General features: G+C 51.8%; 50 non-coding genes across 50 annotated transcripts; 30 read left to right on the top strand and 20 right to left on the bottom strand.

The window, feature by feature from the left end:
* Positions 1-228: 228 nt before the first annotated feature.
* On the bottom strand, positions 229-301 carry trnav-aac (transfer RNA valine (anticodon AAC)). The gene has a single exon. It is a non-coding gene; the product is annotated as a tRNA-Val (tRNA).
* Positions 302-435: 134 nt separating this feature from the next.
* Positions 436-549, top strand: LOC140379877 (U5 spliceosomal RNA). The gene has a single exon (XR_011930791.1). It is a non-coding gene; the product is annotated as a U5 spliceosomal RNA (small nuclear RNA).
* Positions 550-836: 287 nt separating this feature from the next.
* LOC140379870 (U1 spliceosomal RNA) lies at positions 837-1,002 on the top strand. The gene has a single exon (XR_011930784.1). It is a non-coding gene; the product is annotated as a U1 spliceosomal RNA (small nuclear RNA).
* Positions 1,003-1,167: 165 nt separating this feature from the next.
* LOC140379914 (U2 spliceosomal RNA) lies at positions 1,168-1,359 on the top strand. The gene has a single exon (XR_011930826.1). It is a non-coding gene; the product is annotated as a U2 spliceosomal RNA (small nuclear RNA).
* Positions 1,360-1,929: 570 nt separating this feature from the next.
* On the bottom strand, positions 1,930-2,001 carry trnad-guc (transfer RNA aspartic acid (anticodon GUC)). The gene has a single exon. It is a non-coding gene; the product is annotated as a tRNA-Asp (tRNA).
* A 409-nt stretch (positions 2,002-2,410) lies between these two features.
* LOC140379857 (U5 spliceosomal RNA) lies at positions 2,411-2,524 on the top strand. The gene has a single exon (XR_011930772.1). It is a non-coding gene; the product is annotated as a U5 spliceosomal RNA (small nuclear RNA).
* Positions 2,525-2,811: 287 nt separating this feature from the next.
* On the top strand, positions 2,812-2,977 carry LOC140379858 (U1 spliceosomal RNA). Its single transcript, XR_011930773.1, has one exon. It is a non-coding gene; the product is annotated as a U1 spliceosomal RNA (small nuclear RNA).
* Positions 2,978-3,143: 166 nt separating this feature from the next.
* Positions 3,144-3,335, top strand: LOC140379913 (U2 spliceosomal RNA). The gene has a single exon (XR_011930825.1). It is a non-coding gene; the product is annotated as a U2 spliceosomal RNA (small nuclear RNA).
* A 416-nt stretch (positions 3,336-3,751) lies between these two features.
* trnav-cac (transfer RNA valine (anticodon CAC)) lies at positions 3,752-3,824 on the bottom strand. Its single transcript has one exon. It is a non-coding gene; the product is annotated as a tRNA-Val (tRNA).
* An 81-nt stretch (positions 3,825-3,905) lies between these two features.
* trnad-guc (transfer RNA aspartic acid (anticodon GUC)) lies at positions 3,906-3,977 on the bottom strand. Its single transcript has one exon. It is a non-coding gene; the product is annotated as a tRNA-Asp (tRNA).
* Positions 3,978-4,385: 408 nt separating this feature from the next.
* On the top strand, positions 4,386-4,499 carry LOC140379856 (U5 spliceosomal RNA). The gene has a single exon (XR_011930771.1). It is a non-coding gene; the product is annotated as a U5 spliceosomal RNA (small nuclear RNA).
* A 287-nt stretch (positions 4,500-4,786) lies between these two features.
* Positions 4,787-4,952, top strand: LOC140379888 (U1 spliceosomal RNA). Its single transcript, XR_011930801.1, has one exon. It is a non-coding gene; the product is annotated as a U1 spliceosomal RNA (small nuclear RNA).
* A 164-nt stretch (positions 4,953-5,116) lies between these two features.
* Positions 5,117-5,308, top strand: LOC140379912 (U2 spliceosomal RNA). The gene has a single exon (XR_011930824.1). It is a non-coding gene; the product is annotated as a U2 spliceosomal RNA (small nuclear RNA).
* An 838-nt stretch (positions 5,309-6,146) lies between these two features.
* Positions 6,147-6,219, bottom strand: trnav-aac (transfer RNA valine (anticodon AAC)). Its single transcript has one exon. It is a non-coding gene; the product is annotated as a tRNA-Val (tRNA).
* Positions 6,220-6,353: 134 nt separating this feature from the next.
* LOC140379855 (U5 spliceosomal RNA) lies at positions 6,354-6,467 on the top strand. Its single transcript, XR_011930770.1, has one exon. It is a non-coding gene; the product is annotated as a U5 spliceosomal RNA (small nuclear RNA).
* Positions 6,468-6,754: 287 nt separating this feature from the next.
* Positions 6,755-6,920, top strand: LOC140379846 (U1 spliceosomal RNA). The gene has a single exon (XR_011930763.1). It is a non-coding gene; the product is annotated as a U1 spliceosomal RNA (small nuclear RNA).
* Positions 6,921-7,085: 165 nt separating this feature from the next.
* On the top strand, positions 7,086-7,277 carry LOC140379910 (U2 spliceosomal RNA). The gene has a single exon (XR_011930822.1). It is a non-coding gene; the product is annotated as a U2 spliceosomal RNA (small nuclear RNA).
* Positions 7,278-7,692: 415 nt separating this feature from the next.
* trnav-cac (transfer RNA valine (anticodon CAC)) lies at positions 7,693-7,765 on the bottom strand. The gene has a single exon. It is a non-coding gene; the product is annotated as a tRNA-Val (tRNA).
* An 81-nt stretch (positions 7,766-7,846) lies between these two features.
* trnad-guc (transfer RNA aspartic acid (anticodon GUC)) lies at positions 7,847-7,918 on the bottom strand. Its single transcript has one exon. It is a non-coding gene; the product is annotated as a tRNA-Asp (tRNA).
* A 202-nt stretch (positions 7,919-8,120) lies between these two features.
* On the bottom strand, positions 8,121-8,193 carry trnav-aac (transfer RNA valine (anticodon AAC)). The gene has a single exon. It is a non-coding gene; the product is annotated as a tRNA-Val (tRNA).
* Positions 8,194-8,327: 134 nt separating this feature from the next.
* Positions 8,328-8,441, top strand: LOC140379854 (U5 spliceosomal RNA). Its single transcript, XR_011930769.1, has one exon. It is a non-coding gene; the product is annotated as a U5 spliceosomal RNA (small nuclear RNA).
* Positions 8,442-8,728: 287 nt separating this feature from the next.
* On the top strand, positions 8,729-8,894 carry LOC140379923 (U1 spliceosomal RNA). The gene has a single exon (XR_011930834.1). It is a non-coding gene; the product is annotated as a U1 spliceosomal RNA (small nuclear RNA).
* A 165-nt stretch (positions 8,895-9,059) lies between these two features.
* Positions 9,060-9,251, top strand: LOC140379909 (U2 spliceosomal RNA). Its single transcript, XR_011930821.1, has one exon. It is a non-coding gene; the product is annotated as a U2 spliceosomal RNA (small nuclear RNA).
* A 569-nt stretch (positions 9,252-9,820) lies between these two features.
* On the bottom strand, positions 9,821-9,892 carry trnad-guc (transfer RNA aspartic acid (anticodon GUC)). The gene has a single exon. It is a non-coding gene; the product is annotated as a tRNA-Asp (tRNA).
* A 410-nt stretch (positions 9,893-10,302) lies between these two features.
* LOC140379853 (U5 spliceosomal RNA) lies at positions 10,303-10,416 on the top strand. Its single transcript, XR_011930768.1, has one exon. It is a non-coding gene; the product is annotated as a U5 spliceosomal RNA (small nuclear RNA).
* A 287-nt stretch (positions 10,417-10,703) lies between these two features.
* On the top strand, positions 10,704-10,869 carry LOC140379897 (U1 spliceosomal RNA). Its single transcript, XR_011930809.1, has one exon. It is a non-coding gene; the product is annotated as a U1 spliceosomal RNA (small nuclear RNA).
* Positions 10,870-11,034: 165 nt separating this feature from the next.
* Positions 11,035-11,226, top strand: LOC140379908 (U2 spliceosomal RNA). Its single transcript, XR_011930820.1, has one exon. It is a non-coding gene; the product is annotated as a U2 spliceosomal RNA (small nuclear RNA).
* Positions 11,227-11,641: 415 nt separating this feature from the next.
* Positions 11,642-11,714, bottom strand: trnav-cac (transfer RNA valine (anticodon CAC)). The gene has a single exon. It is a non-coding gene; the product is annotated as a tRNA-Val (tRNA).
* An 81-nt stretch (positions 11,715-11,795) lies between these two features.
* trnad-guc (transfer RNA aspartic acid (anticodon GUC)) lies at positions 11,796-11,867 on the bottom strand. Its single transcript has one exon. It is a non-coding gene; the product is annotated as a tRNA-Asp (tRNA).
* Positions 11,868-12,070: 203 nt separating this feature from the next.
* Positions 12,071-12,143, bottom strand: trnav-aac (transfer RNA valine (anticodon AAC)). Its single transcript has one exon. It is a non-coding gene; the product is annotated as a tRNA-Val (tRNA).
* Positions 12,144-12,277: 134 nt separating this feature from the next.
* Positions 12,278-12,391, top strand: LOC140379852 (U5 spliceosomal RNA). Its single transcript, XR_011930767.1, has one exon. It is a non-coding gene; the product is annotated as a U5 spliceosomal RNA (small nuclear RNA).
* Positions 12,392-12,678: 287 nt separating this feature from the next.
* Positions 12,679-12,844, top strand: LOC140379898 (U1 spliceosomal RNA). The gene has a single exon (XR_011930810.1). It is a non-coding gene; the product is annotated as a U1 spliceosomal RNA (small nuclear RNA).
* A 165-nt stretch (positions 12,845-13,009) lies between these two features.
* On the top strand, positions 13,010-13,201 carry LOC140379907 (U2 spliceosomal RNA). The gene has a single exon (XR_011930819.1). It is a non-coding gene; the product is annotated as a U2 spliceosomal RNA (small nuclear RNA).
* A 569-nt stretch (positions 13,202-13,770) lies between these two features.
* trnad-guc (transfer RNA aspartic acid (anticodon GUC)) lies at positions 13,771-13,842 on the bottom strand. Its single transcript has one exon. It is a non-coding gene; the product is annotated as a tRNA-Asp (tRNA).
* A 202-nt stretch (positions 13,843-14,044) lies between these two features.
* On the bottom strand, positions 14,045-14,117 carry trnav-aac (transfer RNA valine (anticodon AAC)). Its single transcript has one exon. It is a non-coding gene; the product is annotated as a tRNA-Val (tRNA).
* A 134-nt stretch (positions 14,118-14,251) lies between these two features.
* On the top strand, positions 14,252-14,365 carry LOC140379851 (U5 spliceosomal RNA). The gene has a single exon (XR_011930766.1). It is a non-coding gene; the product is annotated as a U5 spliceosomal RNA (small nuclear RNA).
* A 287-nt stretch (positions 14,366-14,652) lies between these two features.
* LOC140379911 (U1 spliceosomal RNA) lies at positions 14,653-14,818 on the top strand. Its single transcript, XR_011930823.1, has one exon. It is a non-coding gene; the product is annotated as a U1 spliceosomal RNA (small nuclear RNA).
* A 165-nt stretch (positions 14,819-14,983) lies between these two features.
* LOC140379906 (U2 spliceosomal RNA) lies at positions 14,984-15,175 on the top strand. The gene has a single exon (XR_011930818.1). It is a non-coding gene; the product is annotated as a U2 spliceosomal RNA (small nuclear RNA).
* Positions 15,176-15,590: 415 nt separating this feature from the next.
* On the bottom strand, positions 15,591-15,663 carry trnav-cac (transfer RNA valine (anticodon CAC)). Its single transcript has one exon. It is a non-coding gene; the product is annotated as a tRNA-Val (tRNA).
* Positions 15,664-15,744: 81 nt separating this feature from the next.
* On the bottom strand, positions 15,745-15,816 carry trnad-guc (transfer RNA aspartic acid (anticodon GUC)). The gene has a single exon. It is a non-coding gene; the product is annotated as a tRNA-Asp (tRNA).
* A 410-nt stretch (positions 15,817-16,226) lies between these two features.
* Positions 16,227-16,340, top strand: LOC140379850 (U5 spliceosomal RNA). Its single transcript, XR_011930765.1, has one exon. It is a non-coding gene; the product is annotated as a U5 spliceosomal RNA (small nuclear RNA).
* A 287-nt stretch (positions 16,341-16,627) lies between these two features.
* On the top strand, positions 16,628-16,793 carry LOC140379896 (U1 spliceosomal RNA). The gene has a single exon (XR_011930808.1). It is a non-coding gene; the product is annotated as a U1 spliceosomal RNA (small nuclear RNA).
* A 165-nt stretch (positions 16,794-16,958) lies between these two features.
* LOC140379905 (U2 spliceosomal RNA) lies at positions 16,959-17,150 on the top strand. The gene has a single exon (XR_011930817.1). It is a non-coding gene; the product is annotated as a U2 spliceosomal RNA (small nuclear RNA).
* Positions 17,151-17,565: 415 nt separating this feature from the next.
* Positions 17,566-17,638, bottom strand: trnav-cac (transfer RNA valine (anticodon CAC)). The gene has a single exon. It is a non-coding gene; the product is annotated as a tRNA-Val (tRNA).
* An 81-nt stretch (positions 17,639-17,719) lies between these two features.
* trnad-guc (transfer RNA aspartic acid (anticodon GUC)) lies at positions 17,720-17,791 on the bottom strand. Its single transcript has one exon. It is a non-coding gene; the product is annotated as a tRNA-Asp (tRNA).
* Positions 17,792-17,895: 104 nt separating this feature from the next.
* On the top strand, positions 17,896-18,009 carry LOC140379849 (U5 spliceosomal RNA). Its single transcript, XR_011930764.1, has one exon. It is a non-coding gene; the product is annotated as a U5 spliceosomal RNA (small nuclear RNA).
* Positions 18,010-18,296: 287 nt separating this feature from the next.
* Positions 18,297-18,462, top strand: LOC140379900 (U1 spliceosomal RNA). Its single transcript, XR_011930812.1, has one exon. It is a non-coding gene; the product is annotated as a U1 spliceosomal RNA (small nuclear RNA).
* A 165-nt stretch (positions 18,463-18,627) lies between these two features.
* LOC140379904 (U2 spliceosomal RNA) lies at positions 18,628-18,819 on the top strand. The gene has a single exon (XR_011930816.1). It is a non-coding gene; the product is annotated as a U2 spliceosomal RNA (small nuclear RNA).
* A 415-nt stretch (positions 18,820-19,234) lies between these two features.
* On the bottom strand, positions 19,235-19,307 carry trnav-cac (transfer RNA valine (anticodon CAC)). The gene has a single exon. It is a non-coding gene; the product is annotated as a tRNA-Val (tRNA).
* An 81-nt stretch (positions 19,308-19,388) lies between these two features.
* On the bottom strand, positions 19,389-19,460 carry trnad-guc (transfer RNA aspartic acid (anticodon GUC)). Its single transcript has one exon. It is a non-coding gene; the product is annotated as a tRNA-Asp (tRNA).
* Positions 19,461-19,699: the final 239 nt, after the last annotated feature.

Genomic DNA, 19,699 nt, shown 5'->3' with positions numbered 1-19,699 from the left:
ATACTGTCCACTATACTAACGAGGACATATGGGGCTGCAGGGGGGCCCCTTTTTTTTTTTTTTTTTTTTTGGGGCGTGTGTGTCGGTGTCTTTTTCCCCCGATCTCTGTGATGAAAAGTTTGAAGGACTACGCCGACAATTCCTCCGCTCCTCCCTCTTTTCTAGGAATAAACCATCGAGTTTGGAATGAACCGTGTTAAAGATTGAAGCAAACATAAAAGGAGGCTTTGTTTCTGCCCGGTTTCGAGCCGAGGACCTTTCGCGCGTTAGGCGAACGTGATAACCGCTACACTACAGAAACGACGTGCGAGCCTGTCGTGTCCCTTTTGCCGCGCGACCGCCGATGCAAATGAGCGCGTGAACAGAAGTACACTGCCCGTGATGAAGCCCCGTGTGCCCTCAAGTACTGGACGCCGTGTGGCGCTGCAACGTGGCACTCTTGTTTCTCTTCAGAGTGTATAAATCTTTCGCCTTTTACTAAAGATTTCCGTGGAGAGGGACAACAAGAGATCTTTCCAATTTTTTGATGCCCTGCTTCAATGCGGGGCTTTTCTACCTATGTCTAAAGCAAGCAAGCGGTCATCCTCCAAGAGCAAAGGTTGTGTCTTGTCGGCCTTTAAACATGCCCTTGCGTACCCTCCGTTTGGCATCCCGTGTTCAAGAACTTTAAAAGTAAAAAAGAGTGCTTAGAACGCACAGACTTGCGTGTGTATCGCTGCCGTTTAACCTGGGGCTCAATCGTCGGGTGGAAGCTGGTCCATGCAAATGGCCGGAAGGACCATGCTGCCACATTGCCTCTTCCAGGGCCTGGGCCTTGGCTCGGAGCGGAGCAACTCATACTTACCTGGCAGGGGCGACACCATGATCAGGAAGGTGGTTCACCCAGGGCGAGGCTCGTCCATTGCACAAACAGGATGTGCTGACCCCTGTGAATTCCCCAAATGTGGGAATCTCAACTGCATAATTTCTGGTAGTGGGGGACTGCGTTCGCGCTCTCCCCTCTTGTTTTTTGTCAGAGGAAAAAAAAAAAAACCCAAAGGGTCGTTTCCATGTACGCCGCTCGCGCTCCGGCCCCTCCGCCGGGCGCTTTGCGCGGGCGCCGCTTTGGACCGTTGACGGGAGGGTCAGCGTGGGGAGAGCTCACTGCTCCCCGAACCCATTGTGGGCATCGCTTCTCGGCCTTTTGGCTAAGATCAAGTGTAGTATCTGTTCTTATCAGTTTAATATCTGATACGTCCCCTACCCGGGGACCGTATATTAAATTGATTTTTGGACCAGGGAGATGGAATTTGGGGCTTGCTCCGTCCACTCCACGCATCGGCTCGGTATTGCAGTACCTCCGAGAACGGTGCACCTCCTCTCTCAGGTTAAAAAAAGTCATTCAGTTTGTTTTCGCCGTCACGTTACATGCAAATGTGCCATCATACCCTCATGTTAAACGCTTCCTTGCCGTTTGTCTGCTCCGGAAGTGGACAAAAATTCTCGGAGACGTTTTGAGTGGAAGGGCTGGATATTTCAAATCTCCCGCCAAAAGCCCTGACTGGAGAAGAGGGGGAGGGAAGGTGAAGTATCTGTTCCTAAACCCAACCCCCTTGGGAGGTAGCCCATTCCACGTAAACCCTTGTGCAAAATAGGCCACCTTTGGAATTTGAGTGGCCCCTTTGTGGAGTACAGTACATGTGACTAGTTGTTTTTTTTTTTTTTTGGGGGGGGGGTCAAACGCAACACCGACTTTCAAACCCATCCTCGACAAGTAAAGTCTTCGCATGAGGGCGTGCATCTGCCCGGTTTCGAGCCGGGGACCTTTTGCGTGTGAGGCAAACGTGATAACCGCTACACTACAGAAGCGATAGTGTAGCGAAGGTACGTTGGTGGGACAAGTCCTCAGCGTCAGTGCAACGCTTTCGTGCTGGGTAAAACGCACTTTCTCTCCCCGTCTGGGAATCGAACCCAGGTCTTCCGCGTGACAAGCGGAGATACTGTCCACTATACTAACGAGGACATATGGGGCTGCAGGGGGGCCCCTTTTTTTTTTTTTTTTTTTTGGGGCGTGTGTGTCGGTGTCTTTTTCCCCCGATCTCTGTGATGAAAAGTTTGAAGGACTACGCCGACAATTCCTCCGCTCCTCCCTCTTTTCTAGGAATAAACCATCGAGTTTGGAATGAACCGTGTTAAAGATTGAAGCAAACATAAAAGGAGGCTTTGTTTCTGCCCGGTTTCGAGCCGAGGACCTTTCGCGCGTTGGGCGAACGTGATAACCGCTACACTACAGAAACGACGTGCGAGCCTGTCGTGTCCCTTTTGCCGCGCGACCGCCGATGCAAATGAGCGCGTGAACAGAAGTACACTGCCCGTGATGAAGCCCCGTGTGCCCTCAAGTACTGGACGCCGTGTGGCGCTGCAACGTGGCACTCTTGTTTCTCTTCAGAGCGTATAAATCTTTCGCCTTTTACTAAAGATTTCCGTGGAGAGGGACAACAAGAGATCTTTCCAATTTTTTGATGCCCTGCTTCAATGCGGGGCTTTTCTACCTATGTCTAAAGCAAGCAAGCGGTCATCCTCCAAGAGCAAAGGTTGTGTCTTGTCGGCCTTTAAACATGCCCTTGCGTACCCTCCGTTTGGCATCCCGTGTTCAAGAACTTTAAAAGTAAAAAAGAGTACTTAGAACGCACAGACTTGCGTGTGTATCGCTGCCGTTTAACCTGGGGCTCAATCGTCGGGTGGAAGCTGGTCCATGCAAATGGCCGGAAGGACCATGCTGCCACATTGCCTCTTCCAGGGCCTGGGCCTTGGCTCGGAGCGGAGCAACTCATACTTACCTGGCAGGGGCGACACCATGATCAGGAAGGTGGTTCACCCAGGGCGAGGCTCGTCCATTGCACAAACAGGATGTGCTGACCCCTGTGAATTCCCCAAATGTGGGAATCTCAACTGCATAATTTCTGGTAGTGGGGGACTGCGTTCGCGCTCTCCCCTCTTGTTTTTTGTCAGAGGAAAAAAAAAAAAAAACCAAAGGGTCGTTTCCATGTACGCCGCTCGCGCTCCGGCCCCTCCGCCGGGCGCTTTGCGCGGGCGCCGCTTTGGACCGTTGACGGGAGGGTCAGCGTGGGGAGAGCTCACTGCTCCCCGAACCCATTGTGGGCATCGCTTCTCGGCCTTTTGGCTAAGATCAAGTGTAGTATCTGTTCTTATCAGTTTAATATCTGATACGTCCCCTACCCGGGGACCGTATATTAAATTGATTTTTGGACCAGGGAGATGGAATTTGGGGCTTGCTCCGTCCACTCCACGCATCGGCTCGGTATTGCAGTACCTCCGAGAACGGTGCACCTCCTCTCTCAGGTTAAAAAAAGTCATTCAGTTTGTTTTCGCCGTCACGTTACATGCAAATGTGCCATCATACCCTCATGTTAAACGCTTCCTTGCCGTTTGTCTGCTCCGGAAGTGGACAAAAATTCTCGGAGACGTTTTGAGTGGAAGGGCTGGATATTTCAAATCTCCCGCCAAAAGCCCTGACTGGAGAAGAGGGGGAGGGAAGGTGAAGTATCTGTTCCTAAACCCAACCCCCTTGGGAGGTAGCCCATTCCACGTAAACCCTTGTGCAAAATAGGCCACCTTTGGAATTTGAGTGGCCCCTTTGTGGAGTACAGTACATGTGACTAGTTGTTTTGTTTTTTTTTGGGGGGGGGGGTCAAACGCAACACCGACTTTCAAACCCATCCTCGACAAGTAAAGTCTTCGCATGAGGGCGTGCTTCTGCCCGGTTTCGAGCCGGGGACCTTTTGCGTGTGAGGCAAACGTGATAACCGCTACACTACAGAAGCGATAGTGTAGCGCAGGTACGTTGGTGGGACAAGTCCTCAGCGTCAGTGCAACGCTTTCGTGCTGGGTAAAACGCACTTTCTCTCCCCGTCTGGGAATCGAACCCAGGTCTTCCGCGTGACAAGCGGAGATACTGTCCACTATACTAACGAGGACATATGGGGCTGCAGGGGGGCCCCTTTTTTTTTTTTTTTTTTTTGGGGCGTGTGTGTCGGTGTCTTTTTCCCCCGATCTCTGTGATGAAAAGTTTGAAGGACTACGCCGACAATTCCTCCGCTCCTCCCTCTTTTCTAGGAATAAACCATCGAGTTTGGAATGAACCGTGTTAAAGATTGAAGCAAACATAAAAGGAGGCTTTGTTTCTGCCCGGTTTCGAGCCGAGGACCTTTGCGCGTTAGGCGAACGTGATAACCGCTACACTACAGAAACGACGTGCGAGCCTGTCGTGTCCCTTTTGCCGCGCGACCGCCGATGCAAATGAGCGCGTGAACAGAAGTACACTGCCCGTGATGAAGCCCCGTGTGCCCTCAAGTACTGGACGCCGTGTGGCGCTGCAACGTGGCACTCTTGTTTCTCTTCAGAGCGTATAAATCTTTCGCCTTTTACTAAAGATTTCCGTGGAGAGGGACAACAAGAGATCTTTCCAATTTTTTGATGCCCTGCTTCAATGCGGGGCTTTTCTACCTATGTCTAAAGCAAGCAAGCGGTCATCCTCCAAGAGCAAAGGTTGTGTCTTGTCGGCCTTTAAACATGCCCTTGCGTACCCTCCGTTTGGCATCCCGTGTTCAAGAACTTTAAAAGTAAAAAAGAGTGCTTAGAACGCACAGACTTGCGTGTGTATCACTGCCGTTTAACCTGGGGCTCAATCGTCGGGTGGAAGCTGGTCCATGCAAATGGCCGGAAGGACCATGCTGCCACATTGCCTCTTCCAGGGCCTGGGCCTTGGCTCGGAGCGGAGCAACTCATACTTACCTGGCAGGGGTGACACCATGATCAGGAAGGTGGTTCACCCAGGGCGAGGCTCGTCCATTGCACAAACAGGATGTGCTGACCCCTGTGAATTCCCCAAATGTGGGAATCTCAACTGCATCATTTCTGGTAGTGGGGGACTGCGTTCGCGCTCTCCCCTCTTGTTTTTTGTCAGAGGAAAAAAAAAAAACCCAAAGGGTCGTTTCCATGTACGCCGCTCGCGCTCCGGCCCCTCCGCCGGGCGCTTTGCGCGGGCGCCGCTTTGGACCGTTGACGGGAGGGTCAGCGTGGGGAGAGCTCACTGCTCCCCGAACCCATTGTGGGCATCGCTTCTCGGCCTTTTGGCTAAGATCAAGTGTAGTATCTGTTCTTATCAGTTTAATATCTGATACGTCCCCTACCCGGGGACCGTATATTAAATTGATTTTTGGACCAGGGAGATGGAATTTGGGGCTTGCTCCGTCCACTCCACGCATCGGCTCGGTATTGCAGTACCTCCGAGAACGGTGCACCTCCTCTCTCAGGTTAAAAAAAGTCATTCAGTTTGTTTTCGCCGTCACGTTACATGCAAATGTGCCATCATACCCTCATGTTAAACGCTTCCTTGCCGTTTGTCTGCTCCGGAAGTGGACAAAAATTCTCGGAGACGTTTTGAGTGGAAGGGCTGGATATTTCAAATCTCCCGCCAAAAGCCCTGACTGGAGAAGAGGGGGAGGGAAGGTGAAGTATCTGTTCCTAAACCCAACCCCCTTGGGAGGTAGCCCATTCCACGTAAACCCTTGTGCAAAATAGGCCACCTTTGGAATTTGAGTGGCCCCTTTGTGGAGTACAGTACATGTGACTAGTTGTTTTTTTTTTTTTTTGGGGGGGGGGTCAAACGCAACACCGACTTTCAAACCCATCCTCGACAAGTAAAGTCTTCGCATGAGGGCGTGCTTCTGCCCGGTTTTGAGCCGGGGACCTTTTGCGTGTGAGGCAAACGTGATAACCGCTACACTACAGAAGCGATAGTGTAGCGCAGGTACGTTGGTGGGACAAGTCCTCAGTGCAACGCTTTCGTGCTGGGTAAAACGCACTTTCTCTCCCCGTCTGGGAATCGAACCCAGGTCTGCCGCGTGACAAGCGGAGATACTGTCCACTATACTAACGAGGACATATGGGGCTGCAGGGGGGCCCCTTTTTTTTTTTTTTTTTTTTGGGGCGTGTGTGTCGGTGTCTTTTTCCCCCGATCTCTGTGATGAAAAGTTTGAAGGACTACGCCGACAATTCCTCCGCTCCTCCCTCTTTTCTAGGAATAAACCATCGAGTTTGGAATGAACCGTGTTAAAGATTGAAGCAAACATAAAAGGAGGCTTTGTTTCTGCCCGGTTTCGAGCCGAGGACCTTTCGCGCGTTAGGCGAACGTGATAACCGCTACACTACAGAAACGACGTGCGAGCCTGTCGTGTCCCTTTTGCCGCGCGACCGCCGATGCAAATGAGCGCGTGAACAGAAGTACACTGCCCGTGATGAAGCCCCGTGTGCCCTCAAGTACTGGACGCCGTGTGGCGCTGCAACGTGGCACTCTTGTTTCTCTTCAGAGCGTATAAATCTTTCGCCTTTTACTAAAGATTTCCGTGGAGAGGGACAACAAGAGATCTTTCCAATTTTTTGATGCCCTGCTTCAATGCGGGGCTTTTCTACCTATGTCTAAAGCAAGCAAGCGGTCATCCTCCAAGAGCAAAGGTTGTGTCTTGTCGGCCTTTAAACATGCCCTTGCGTACCCTCCGTTTGGCATCCCGTGTTCAAGAACTTTAAAAGTAAAAAAGAGTGCTTAGAACGCACAGACTTGCGTGTGTATCGCTGCCGTTTAACCTGGGGCTCAATCGTCGGGTGGAAGCTGGTCCATGCAAATGGCCGGAAGGACCATGCTGCCACATTGCCTCTTCCAGGGCCTGGGCCTTGGCTCGGAGCGGAGCAACTCATACTTACCTGGCAGGGGCGACACCATGATCAGGAAGGTGGTTCACCCAGGGCGAGGCTCGTCCATTGCACAAACAGGATGTGCTGACCCCTGTGAATTCCCCAAATGTGGGAATCTCAACTGCATAATTTCTGGTAGTGGGGGACTGCGTTCGCGCTCTCCCCTCTTGTTTTTTGTCAGAGGAAAAAAAAAAAAACCCAAAGGGTCGTTTCCATGTACGCCGCTCGCGCTCCGGCCCCTCCGCCGGGCGCTTTGCGCGGGCGCCGCTTTGGACCGTTGACGGGAGGGTCAGCGTGGGGAGAGCTCACTGCTCCCCGAACCCATTGTGGGCATCGCTTCTCGGCCTTTTGGCTAAGATCAAGTGTAGTATCTGTTCTTATCAGTTTAATATCTGATACGTCCCCTACCCGGGGACCGTATATTAAATTGATTTTTGGACCAGGGAGATGGAATTTGGGGCTTGCTCCGTCCACTCCACGCATCGGCTCGGTATTGCAGTACCTCCGAGAACGGTGCACCTCCTCTCTCAGGTTAAAAAAAGTCATTCAGTTTGTTTTCGCCGTCACGTTACATGCAAATGTGCCATCATACCCTCATGTTAAACGCTTCCTTGCCGTTTGTCTGCTCCGGAAGTGGACAAAAATTCTCGGAGACGTTTTGAGTGGAAGGGCTGGATATTTCAAATCTCCCGCCAAAAGCCCTGACTGGAGAAGAGGGGGAGGGAAGGTGAAGTATCTGTTCCTAAACCCAACCCCCTTGGGAGGTAGCCCATTCCACGTAAACCCTTGTGCAAAATAGGCCACCTTTGGAATTTGAGTGGCCCCTTTGTGGAGTACAGTACATGTGACTAGTTGTTTTGTTTTTTTTTGGGGGGGGGGTCAAACGCAACACCGACTTTCAAACCCATCCTCGACAAGTAAAGTCTTCGCATGAGGGCGTGCTTCTGCCCGGTTTCGAGCCGGGGACCTTTTGCGTGTGAGGCAAACGTGATAACCGCTACACTACAGAAGCGATAGTGTAGCGCAGGTACGTTGGTGGGACAAGTCCTCAGCGTCAGTGCAACGCTTTCGTGCTGGGTAAAACGCACTTTCTCTCCCCGTCTGGGAATCGAACCCAGGTCTTCCGCGTGACAAGCGGAGATACTGTCCACTATACTAACGAGGACATATGGGGCTGCAGGGGGGCCCCTTTTTTTTTTTTTTTTTTTTTGGGGCGTGTGTGTCGGTGTCTTTTTCCCCCGATCTCTGTGATGAAAAGTTTGAAGGACTACGCCGACAATTCCTCCGCTCCTCCCTCTTTTCTAGGAATAAACCATCGAGTTTGGAATGAACCGTGTTAAAGATTGTGCAAACATAAAAGGAGGCTTTGTTTCTGCCCGGTTTCGAGCCGAGGACCTTTCGCGCGTTAGGCGAACGTGATAACCGCTACACTACAGAAACGACGTGCGAGCCTGTCGTGTCCCTTTTGCCGCGCGACCGCCGATGCAAATGAGCGCGTGAACAGAAGTACACTGCCCGTGATGAAGCCCCGTGTGCCCTCAAGTACTGGACGCCGTGTGGCGCTGCAACGTGGCACTCTTGTTTCTCTTCAGAGCGTATAAATCTTTCGCCTTTTACTAAAGATTTCCGTGGAGAGGGACAACAAGAGATCTTTCCAATTTTTTGATGCCCTGCTTCAATGCGGGGCTTTTCTACCTATGTCTAAAGCAAGCAAGCGGTCATCCTCCAAGAGCAAAGGTTGTGTCTTGTCGGCCTTTAAACATGCCCTTGCGTACCCTCCGTTTGGCATCCCGTGTTCAAGAACTTTAAAAGTAAAAAAGAGTGCTTAGAACGCACAGACTTGCGTGTGTATCGCTGCCGTTTAACCTGGGGCTCAATCGTCGGGTGGAAGCTGGTCCATGCAAATGGCCGGAAGGACCATGCTGCCACATTGCCTCTTCCAGGGCCTGGGCCTTGGCTCGGAGCGGAGCAACTCATACTTACCTGGCAGGGGCGACACCATGATCAGGAAGGTGGTTCACCCAGGGCGAGGCTCGTCCATTGCACAAACAGGATGTGCTGACCCCTGTGAATTCCCCAAATGTGGGAATCTCAACTGCATAATTTCTGGTAGTGGGGGACTGCGTTCGCGCTCTCCCCTCTTGTTTTTTGTCAGAGGAAAAAAAAAAAAACCCAAAGGGTCGTTTCCATGTACGCCGCTCGCGCTCCGGCCCCTCCGCCGGGCGCTTTGCGCGGGCGCCGCTTTGGACCGTTGACGGGAGGGTCAGCGTGGGGAGAGCTCACTGCTCCCCGAACCCATTGTGGGCATCGCTTCTCGGCCTTTTGGCTAAGATCAAGTGTAGTATCTGTTCTTATCAGTTTAATATCTGATACGTCCCCTACCCGGGGACCGTATATTAAATTGATTTTTGGACCAGGGAGATGGAATTTGGGGCTTGCTCCGTCCACTCCACGCATCGGCTCGGTATTGCAGTACCTCCGAGAACGGTGCACCTCCTCTCTCAGGTTAAAAAAAGTCATTCAGTTTGTTTTCGCCGTCACGTTACATGCAAATGTGCCATCATACCCTCATGTTAAACGCTTCCTTGCCGTTTGTCTGCTCCGGAAGTGGACAAAAATTCTCGGAGACGTTTTGAGTGGAAGGGCTGGATATTTCAAATCTCCCGCCAAAAGCCCTGACTGGAGAAGAGGGGGAGGGAAGGTGAAGTATCTGTTCCTAAACCCAACCCCCTTGGGAGGTAGCCCATTCCACGTAAACCCTTGTGCAAAATAGGCCACCTTTGGAATTTGAGTGGCCCCTTTGTGGAGTACAGTACATGTGACTAGTTGTTTTGTTTTTTTTTGGGGGGGGGGTCAAACGCAACACCGACTTTCAAACCCATCCTCGACAAGTAAAGTCTTCGCATGAGGGCGTGCTTCTGCCCGGTTTCGAGCCGGGGACCTTTTGCGTGTGAGGTAAACGTGATAACCGCTACACTACAGAAGCGATAGTGTAGCGCAGGTACGTTGGTGGGACAAGTCCTCAGCGTCAGTGCAACGCTTTCGTGCTGGGTAAAACGCACTTTCTCTCCCCGTCTGGGAATCGAACCCAGGTCTTCCGCGTGACAAGCGGAGATACTGTCCACTATACTAACGAGGACATATGGGGCTGCAGGGGGGCCCCTTTTTTTTTTTTTTTTTTTTGGGGCGTGTGTGTCGGTGTCTTTTTTCCCCCGATCTCTGTGATGAAAAGTTTGAAGGACTACGCCGACAATTCCTCCGCTCCTCCCTCTTTTCTAGGAATAAACCATCGAGTTTGGAATGAACCGTGTTAAAGATTGAAGCAAACATAAAAGGAGGCTTTGTTTCTGCCCGGTTTCGAGCCGAGGACCTTTCGCGCGTTAGGCGAACGTGACAACCGCTACACTACAGAAACGACGTGCGAGCCTGTCGTGTCCCTTTTGCCGCGCGACCGCCGATGCAAATGAGCGCGTGAACAGAAGTACACTGCCCGTGATGAAGCCCCGTGTGCCCTCAAGTACTGGACGCCGTGTGGCGCTGCAACGTGGCACTCTTGTTTCTCTTCAGAGCGTATAAATCTTTCGCCTTTTACTAAAGATTTCCGTGGAGAGGGACAACAAGAGATCTTTCCAATTTTTTGATGCCCTGCTTCAATGCGGGGCTTTTCTACCTATGTCTAAAGCAAGCAAGCGGTCATCCTCCAAGAGCAAAGGTTGTGTCTTGTCGGCCTTTAAACATGCCCTTGCGTACCCTCCGTTTGGCATCCCGTGTTCAAGAACTTTAAAAGTAAAAAAGAGTGCTTAGAACGCACAGACTTGCGTGTGTATCGCTGCCGTTTAACCTGGGGCTCAATCGTCGGGTGGAAGCTGGTCCATGCAAATGGCCGGAAGGACCATGCTGCCACATTGCCTCTTCCAGGGCCTGGGCCTTGGCTCGGAGCGGAGCAACTCATACTTACCTGGCAGGGGCGACACCATGATCAGGAAGGTGGTTCACCCAGGGCGAGGCTCGTCCATTGCACAAACAGAATGTGCTGACCCCTGTGAATTCCCCAAATGTGGGAATCTCAACTGCATAATTTCTGGTAGTGGGGGACTGCGTTCGCGCTCTCCCCTCTTGTTTTTTGTCAGAGGAAAAAAAAAAAAACCCAAAGGGTCGTTTCCATGTACGCCGCTCGCGCTCCGGCCCCTCCGCCGGGCGCTTTGCGCGGGCGCCGCTTTGGACCGTTGACGGGAGGGTCAGCGTGGGGAGAGCTCACTGCTCCCCGAACCCATTGTGGGCATCGCTTCTCGGCCTTTTGGCTAAGATCAAGTGTAGTATCTGTTCTTATCAGTTTAATATCTGATACGTCCCCTACCCGGGGACCGTATATTAAATTGATTTTTGGACCAGGGAGATGGAATTTGGGGCTTGCTCCGTCCACTCCACGCATCGGCTCGGTATTGCAGTACCTCCGAGAACGGTGCACCTCCTCTCTCAGGTTAAAAAAAGTCATTCAGTTTGTTTTCGCCGTCACGTTACATGCAAATGTGCCATCATACCCTCATGTTAAACGCTTCCTTGCCGTTTGTCTGCTCCGGAAGTGGACAAAAATTCTCGGAGACGTTTTGAGTGGAAGGGCTGGATATTTCAAATCTCCCGCCAAAAGCCCTGACTGGAGAAGAGGGGGAGGGAAGGTGAAGTATCTGTTCCTAAACCCAACCCCCTTGGGAGGTAGCCCATTCCACGTAAACCCTTGTGCAAAATAGGCCACCTTTGGAATTTGAGTGGCCCCTTTGTGGAGTACAGTACATGTGACTAGTTGTTTTGTTTTTTTTTGGGGGGGGGGTCAAACGCAACACCGACTTTCAAACCCATCCTCGACAAGTAAAGTCTTCGCATGAGGGCGTGCTTCTGCCCGGTTTCGAGCCGGGGACCTTTTGCGTGTGAGGCAAACGTGATAACCGCTACACTACAGAAGCGATAGTGTAGCGCAGGTACGTTGGTGGGACAAGTCCTCAGCGTCAGTGCAACGCTTTCGTGCTGGGTAAAACGCACTTTCTCTCCCCGTCTGGGAATCGAACCCAGGTCTTCCGCGTGACAAGCGGAGATACTGTCCACTATACTAACGAGGACATATGGGGCTGCAGGGGGGCCCCTTTTTTTTTTTTTTTTTTTTTGGGGCGTGTGTGTCGGTGTCTTTTTCCCCCGATCTCTTTGATGAAAAGTTTGAAGGACTACGCCGACAATTCCTCCGCTCCTCCCTCTTTTCTAGGAATAAACCATCGAGTTTGGAATGAACCGTGTTAAAGATTGAAGCAAACATAAAAGGAGGCTTTGTTTCTGCCCGGTTTCGAGCCGAGGACCTTTCGCGCGTTAGGCGAACGTGATAACCGCTACACTACAGAAACGACGTGCGAGCCTGTCGTGTCCCTTTTGCCGCGCGACCGCCGATGCAAATGAGCGCGTGAACAGAAGTACACTGCCCGTGATGAAGCCCCGTGTGCCCTCAAGTACTGGACGCCGTGTGGCGCTGCAACGTGGCACTCTTGTTTCTCTTCAGAGCGTATAAATCTTTCGCCTTTTACTAAAGATTTCCGTGGAGAGGGACAACAAGAGATCTTTCCAATTTTTTGATGCCCTGCTTCAATGCGGGGCTTTTCTACCTATGTCTAAAGCAAGCAAGCGGTCATCCTCCAAGAGCAAAGGTTGTGTCTTGTCGGCCTTTAAACATGCCCTTGCGTACCCTCCGTTTGGCATCCCGTGTTCAAGAACTTTAAAAGTAAAAAAGAGTGCTTAGAACGCACAGACTTGCGTGTGTATCGCTGCCGTTTAACCTGGGGCTCAATCGTCGGGTGGAAGCTGGTCCATGCAAATGGCCGGAAGGACCATGCTGCCACATTGCCTCTTCCAGGGCCTGGGCCTTGGCTCGGAGCGGAGCAACTCATACTTACCTGGCAGGGGCGACACCATGATCAGGAAGGTGGTTCACCCAGGGCTAGGCTCGTCCATTGCACAAACAGGATGTGCTGACCCCTGTGAATTCCCCAAATGTGGGAATCTCAACTGCATAATTTCTGGTAGTGGGGGACTGCGTTCGCGCTCTCCCCTCTTGTTTTTTGTCAGAGGAAAAAAAAAAAAACCCAAAGGGTCGTTTCCATGTACGCCGCTCGCGCTCCGGCCCCTCCGCCGGGCGCTTTGCGCGGGCGCCGCTTTGGACCGTTGACGGGAGGGTCAGCGTGGGGAGAGCTCACTGCTCCCCGAACCCATTGTGGGCATCGCTTCTCGGCCTTTTGGCTAAGATCAAGTGTAGTATCTGTTCTTATCAGTTTAATATCTGATACGTCCCCTACCCGGGGACCGTATATTAAATTGATTTTTGGACCAGGGAGATGGAATTTGGGGCTTGCTCCGTCCACTCCACGCATCGGCTCGGTATTGCAGTACCTCCGAGAACGGTGCACCTCCTCTCTCAGGTTAAAAAAAGTCATTCAGTTTGTTTTCGCCGTCACGTTACATGCAAATGTGCCATCATACCCTCATGTTAAACGCTTCCTTGCCGTTTGTCTGCTCCGGAAGTGGACAAAAATTCTCGGAGACGTTTTGAGTGGAAGGGCTGGATATTTCAAATCTCCCGCCAAAAGCCCTGACTGGAGAAGAGGGGGAGGGAAGGTGAAGTATCTGTTCCTAAACCCAACCCCCTTGGGAGGTAGCCCATTCCACGTAAACCCTTGTGCAAAATAGGCCACCTTTGGAATTTGAGTGGCCCCTTTGTGGAGTACAGTACATGTGACTAGTTGTTTTGTTTTTTTTTGGGGGGGGGGTCAAACGCAACACCGACTTTCAAACCCATCCTCGACAAGTAAAGTCTTCGCATGAGGGCGTGCTTCTGCCCGGTTTCGAGCCGGGGACCTTTAGCGTGTGAGGCAAACGTGATAACCGCTACACTACAGAAGCGATAGTGTAGCGCAGGTACGTTGGTGGGACAAGTCCTCAGCGTCAGTGCAACGCTTTCGTGCTGGGTAAAACGCACTTTCTCTCCCCGTCTGGGAATCGAACCCAGGTCTTCCGCGTGACAAGCGGAGATACTGTCCACTATACTAACGAGGACATATGGGGCTGCAGGGGGGCCCCTTTTTTTTTTTTTTTTTTTTGGGGCGTGTGTGTCGGTGTCTTTTTCCCCCGATCTCTGTGATGAAAAGTTTGAAGGACTACGCCGACAATTCCTCCGCTCCTCCCTCTTTTCTAGGAATAAACCATCGAGTTTGGAATGAACCGTGTTAAAGATTGAAGCAAACATAAAAGGAGGCTTTGTTTCTGCCCGGTTTCGAGCCGAGGACCTTTCGCGCGTTAGGCGAACGTGATAACCGCTACACTACAGAAACGACGTGCGAGCCTGTCGTGTCCCTTTTGCCGCGCGACCGCCGATGCAAATGAGCGCGTGAACAGAAGTACACTGCCCGTGATGAAGCCCCGTGTGCCCTCAAGTACTGGACGCCGTGTGGCGCTGCAACGTGGCACTCTTGTTTCTCTTCAGAGCGTATAAATCTTTCGCCTTTTACTAAAGATTTCCGTGGAGAGGGACAACAAGAGATCTTTCCAATTTTTTGATGCCCTGCTTCAATGCGGGGCTTTTCTACCTATGTCTAAAGCAAGCAAGCGGTCATCCTCCAAGAGCAAAGGTTGTGTCTTGTCGGCCTTTAAACATGCCCTTGCGTACCCTCCGTTTGGCATCCCGTGTTCAAGAACTTTAAAAGTAAAAAAGAGTGCTTAGAACGCACAGACTTGCGTGTGTATCGCTGCCGTTTAACCTGGGGCTCAATCGTCGGGTGGAAGCTGGTCCATGCAAATGGCCGGAAGGACCATGCTGCCACATTGCCTCTTCCAGGGCCTGGGCCTTGGCTCGGAGCGGAGCAACTCATACTTACCTGGCAGGGGCGACACCATGATCAGGAAGGTGGTTCACCCAGGGCGAGGCTCGTCCATTGCACAAACAGGATGTGCTGACCCCTGTGAATTCCCCAAATGTGGGAATCTCAACTGCATAATTTCTGGTAGTGGGGGACTGCGTTCGCGCTCTCCCCTCTTGTTTTTTGTCAGAGGAAAAAAAAAAAAACCCAAAGGGTCGTTTCCATGTACGCCGCTCGCGCTCCGGCCCCTCCGCCGGGCGCTTTGCGCGGGCGCCGCTTTGGACCGTTGACGGGAGGGTCAGCGTGGGGAGAGCTCACTGCTCCCCGAACCCATTGTGGGCATCGCTTCTCGGCCTTTTGGCTAAGATCAAGTGTAGTATCTGTTCTTATCAGTTTAATATCTGATACGTCCCCTACCCGGGGACCGTATATTAAATTGATTTTTGGACCAGGGAGATGGAATTTGGGGCTTGCTCCGTCCACTCCACGCATCGGCTCGGTATTGCAGTACCTCCGAGAACGGTGCACCTCCTCTCTCAGGTTAAAAAAAGTCATTCAGTTTGTTTTCGCCGTCACGTTACATGCAAATGTGCCATCATACCCTCATGTTAAACGCTTCCTTGCCGTTTGTCTGCTCCGGAAGTGGACAAAAATTCTCGGAGACGTTTTGAGTGGAAGGGCTGGATATTTCAAATCTCCCGCCAAAAGCCCTGACTGGAGAAGAGGGGGAGGGAAGGTGAAGTATCTGTTCCTAAACCCAACCCCCTTGGGAGGTAGCCCATTCCACGTAAACCCTTGTGCAAAATAGGCCACCTTTGGAATTTGAGTGGCCCCTTTGTGGAGTACAGTACATGTGACTAGTTGTTTTGTTTTTTTTTGGGGGGGGGGTCAAACGCAACACCGACTTTCAAACCCATCCTCGACAAGTAAAGTCTTCGCATGAGGGCGTGCTTCTGCCCGGTTTCGAGCCGGGGACCTTTTGCGTGTGAGGCAAACGTGATAACCGCTACACTACAGAAGCGATAGTGTAGCGCAGGTACGTTGGTGGGACAAGTCCTCAGCGTCAGTGCAACGCTTTCGTGCTGGGTAAAACGCACTTTCTCTCCCCGTCTGGGAATCGAACCCAGGTCTTCCGCGTGACAAGCGGAGATACTGTCCACTATACTAACGAGGACATATGGGGCTGCAGGGGGGCCCCTTTTTTTTTTTTTTTTTTTTTGGGGCGTGTGTGTCGGTGTCTTTTTCCCCCGATCTCTGTGATGAAAAGTTTGAAGGACTACGCCGACAATTCCTCCGCTCCTCCCTCTTTTCTAGGAATAAACCATCGAGTTTGGAATGAACCGTGTTAAAGATTGAAGCAAACATAAAAGGAGGCTTTGTTTCTGCCCGGTTTCGAGCCGAGGACCTTTCGCGCATTAGGCGAACGTGACAACCGCTACACTACAGAAACGACGTGCGAGCCTGTCGTGTCCCTTTTGCCGCGCGACCGCCGATGCAAATGAGCGCGTGAACAGAAGTACACTGCCCGTGATGAAGCCCCGTGTGCCCTCAAGTACTGGACGCCGTGTGGCGCTGCAACGTGGCACTCTTGTTTCTCTTCAGAGCGTATAAATCTTTCGCCTTTTACTAAAGATTTCCGTGGAGAGGGACAACAAGAGATCTTTCCAATTTTTTGATGCCCTGCTTCAATGCGGGGCTTTTCTACCTATGTCTAAAGCAAGCAAGCGGTCATCCTCCAAGAGCAAAGGTTGTGTCTTGTCGGCCTTTAAACATGCCCTTGCGTACCCTCCGTTTGGCATCCCGTGTTCAAGAACTTTAAAAGTAAAAAAGAGTGCTTAGAACGCACAGACTTGCGTGTGTATCGCTGCCGTTTAACCTGGGGCTCAATCGTCGGGTGGAAGCTGGTCCATGCAAATGGCCGGAAGGACCATGCTGCCACATTGCCTCTTCCAGGGCCTGGGCCTTGGCTCGGAGCGGAGCAACTCATACTTACCTGGCAGGGGCGACACCATGATCAGGAAGGTGGTTCACCCAGGGCGAGGCTCGTCCATTGCACAAACAGGATGTGCTGACCCCTGTGAATTCCCCAAATGTGGGAATCTCAACTGCATAATTTCTGGTAGTGGGGGACTGCGTTCGCGCTCTCCCCTGTTGTTTTTTGTCAGAGGAAAAAAAAAAAAACCCAAAGGGTCGTTTCCATGTACGCCGCTCGCGCTCCGGCCCCTCCGCCGGGCGCTTTGCGCGGGCGCCGCTTTGGACCGTTGACGGGAGGGTCAGCGTGGGGAGAGCTCACTGCTCCCCGAACCCATTGTGGGCATCGCTTCTCGGCCTTTTGGCTAAGATCAAGTGTAGTATCTGTTCTTATCAGTTTAATATCTGATACGTCCCCTACCCGGGGACCGTATATTAAATTGATTTTTGGACCAGGGAGATGGAATTTGGGGCTTGCTCCGTCCACTCCACGCATCGGCTCGGTATTGCAGTACCTCCGAGAACGGTGCACCTCCTCTCTCAGGTTAAAAAAAGTCATTCAGTTTGTTTTCGCCGTCACGTTACATGCAAATGTGCCATCATACCCTCATGTTAAACGCTTCCTTGCCGTTTGTCTGCTCCGGAAGTGGACAAAAATTCTCGGAGACGTTTTGAGTGGAAGGGCTGGATATTTCAAATCTCCCGCCAAAAGCCCTGACTGGAGAAGAGGGGGAGGGAAGGTGAAGTATCTGTTCCTAAACCCAACCCCCTTGGGAGGTAGCCCATTCCACGTAAACCCTTGTGCAAAATAGGCCACCTTTGGAATTTGAGTGGCCCCTTTGTGGAGTACAGTACATGTGACTAGTTGTTTTGTTTTTTTTTGGGGGGGGGGTCAAACGCAACACCGACTTTCAAACCCATCCTCGACAAGTAAAGTCTTCGCATGAGGGCGTGCTTCTGCCCGGTTTCGAGCCGGGGACCTTTTGCGTGTGAGGCAAACGTGATAACCGCTACACTACAGAAGCGATAGTGTAGCGCAGGTACGTTGGTGGGACAAGTCCTCAGCGTCAGTGCAACGCTTTCGTGCTGGGTAAAACGCACTTTCTCTCCCCGTCTGGGAATCGAACCCAGGTCTTCCGCGTGACAAGCGGAGATACTGTCCACTATACTAACGAGGACATATGGGGCTGCAGGGGGGCCCCTTTTTTTTTTTTTTTTTTTTTGGGGCGTGTGTGTCGGTGTCTTTTTCCCCCGATCGCCCCATGTGGCGCTGCAACGTGGCACTCTTGTTTCTCTTCAGAGCGTATAAATCTTTCGCCTTTTACTAAAGATTTCCGTGGAGAGGGACAACAAGAGATCTTTCCAATTTTTTGATGCCCTGCTTCAATGCGGGGCTTTTCTACCTATGTCTAAAGCAAGCAAGCGGTCATCCTCCAAGAGCAAAGGTTGTGTCTTGTCGGCCTTTAAACATGCCCTTGCGTACCCTCCGTTTGGCATCCCGTGTTCAAGAACTTTAAAAGTAAAAAAGAGTGCTTAGAACGCACAGACTTGCGTGTGTATCGCTGCCGTTTAACCTGGGGCTCAATCGTCGGGTGGAAGCTGGTCCATGCAAATGGCCGGAAGGACCATGCTGCCACATTGCCTCTTCCAGGGCCTGGGCCTTGGCTCGGAGCGGAGCAACTCATACTTACCTGGCAGGGGCGACACCATGATCAGGAAGGTGGTTCACCCAGGGCGAGGCTCGTCCATTGCACAAACAGGATGTGCTGACCCCTGTGAATTCCCCAAATGTGGGAATCTCAACTGCATAATTTCTGGTAGTGGGGGACTGCGTTCGCGCTCTCCCCTCTTGTTTTTTGTCAGAGGAAAAAAAAAAAAACCCAAAGGGTCGTTTCCATGTACGCCGCTCGCGCTCCGGCCCCTCCGCCGGGCGCTTTGCGCGGGCGCCGCTTTGGACCGTTGACGGGAGGGTCAGCGTGGGGAGAGCTCACTGCTCCCCGAACCCATTGTGGGCATCGCTTCTCGGCCTTTTGGCTAAGATCAAGTGTAGTATCTGTTCTTATCAGTTTAATATCTGATACGTCCCCTACCCGGGGACCGTATATTAAATTGATTTTTGGACCAGGGAGATGGAATTTGGGGCTTGCTCCGTCCACTCCACGCATCGGCTCGGTATTGCAGTACCTCCGAGATCGGTGCACCTCCTCTCTCAGGTTAAAAAAAGTCATTCAGTTTGTTTTCGCCGTCACGTTACATGCAAATGTGCCATCATACCCTCATGTTAAACGCTTCCTTGCCGTTTGTCTGCTCCGGAAGTGGACAAAAATTCTCGGAGACGTTTTGAGTGGAAGGGCTGGATATTTCAAATCTCCCGCCAAAAGCCCTGACTGGAGAAGAGGGGGAGGGAAGGTGAAGTATCTGTTCCTAAACCCAACCCCCTTGGGAGGTAGCCCATTCCACGTAAACCCTTGTGCAAAATAGGCCACCTTTGGAATTTGAGTGGCCCCTTTGTGGAGTACAGTACATGTGACTAGTTGTTTTGTTTTTTTTGGGGGGGGGGGTCAAACGCAACACCGACTTTCAAACCCATCCTCGACAAGTAAAGTCTTCGCATGAGGGCGTGCTTCTGCCCGGTTTCGAGCCGGGGACCTTTTGCGTGTGAGGCAAACGTGATAACCGCTACACTACAGAAGCGATAGTGTAGCGCAGGTACGTTGGTGGGACAAGTCCTCAGCGTCAGTGCAACGCTTTCGTGCTGGGTAAAACGCACTTTCTCTCCCCGTCTGGGAATCGAACCCAGGTCTTCCGCGTGACAAGCGGAGATACTGTCCACTATACTAACGAGGACATATGGGGCTGCAGGGGGGCCCCTTTTTTTTTTTTTTTTTTGGGGCGTGTGTGTCGGTGTCTTTTTCCCCCGATCTCTGTGATGAAAAGTTTGAAGGACTACGCCGACAATTCCTCCGCTCCTCCCTCTTTTCTAGGAATAAACCATCGAGTTTGGAATGAACCGTGTTAAAGATTGAAGCAAACATAAAAGGAGGCTTTGTTTCTGCCCGGTTTCGAGCCGAGGACCTTTCGCGCGT

Source organism: Eucyclogobius newberryi, unplaced genomic scaffold (assembly GCF_026437365.1).
Source record: "Eucyclogobius newberryi isolate DKJ021-1_F unplaced genomic scaffold, fEucNew1.0.hap1 SCAF_438, whole genome shotgun sequence".
In the NCBI taxonomy this organism is placed as follows: domain Eukaryota; kingdom Metazoa; phylum Chordata; class Actinopteri; order Gobiiformes; family Gobiidae; genus Eucyclogobius; species Eucyclogobius newberryi.
The sequence above is the reverse complement of the archived record's forward strand: the minus strand, read 5'-3'. Positions and strand labels throughout refer to the sequence as shown.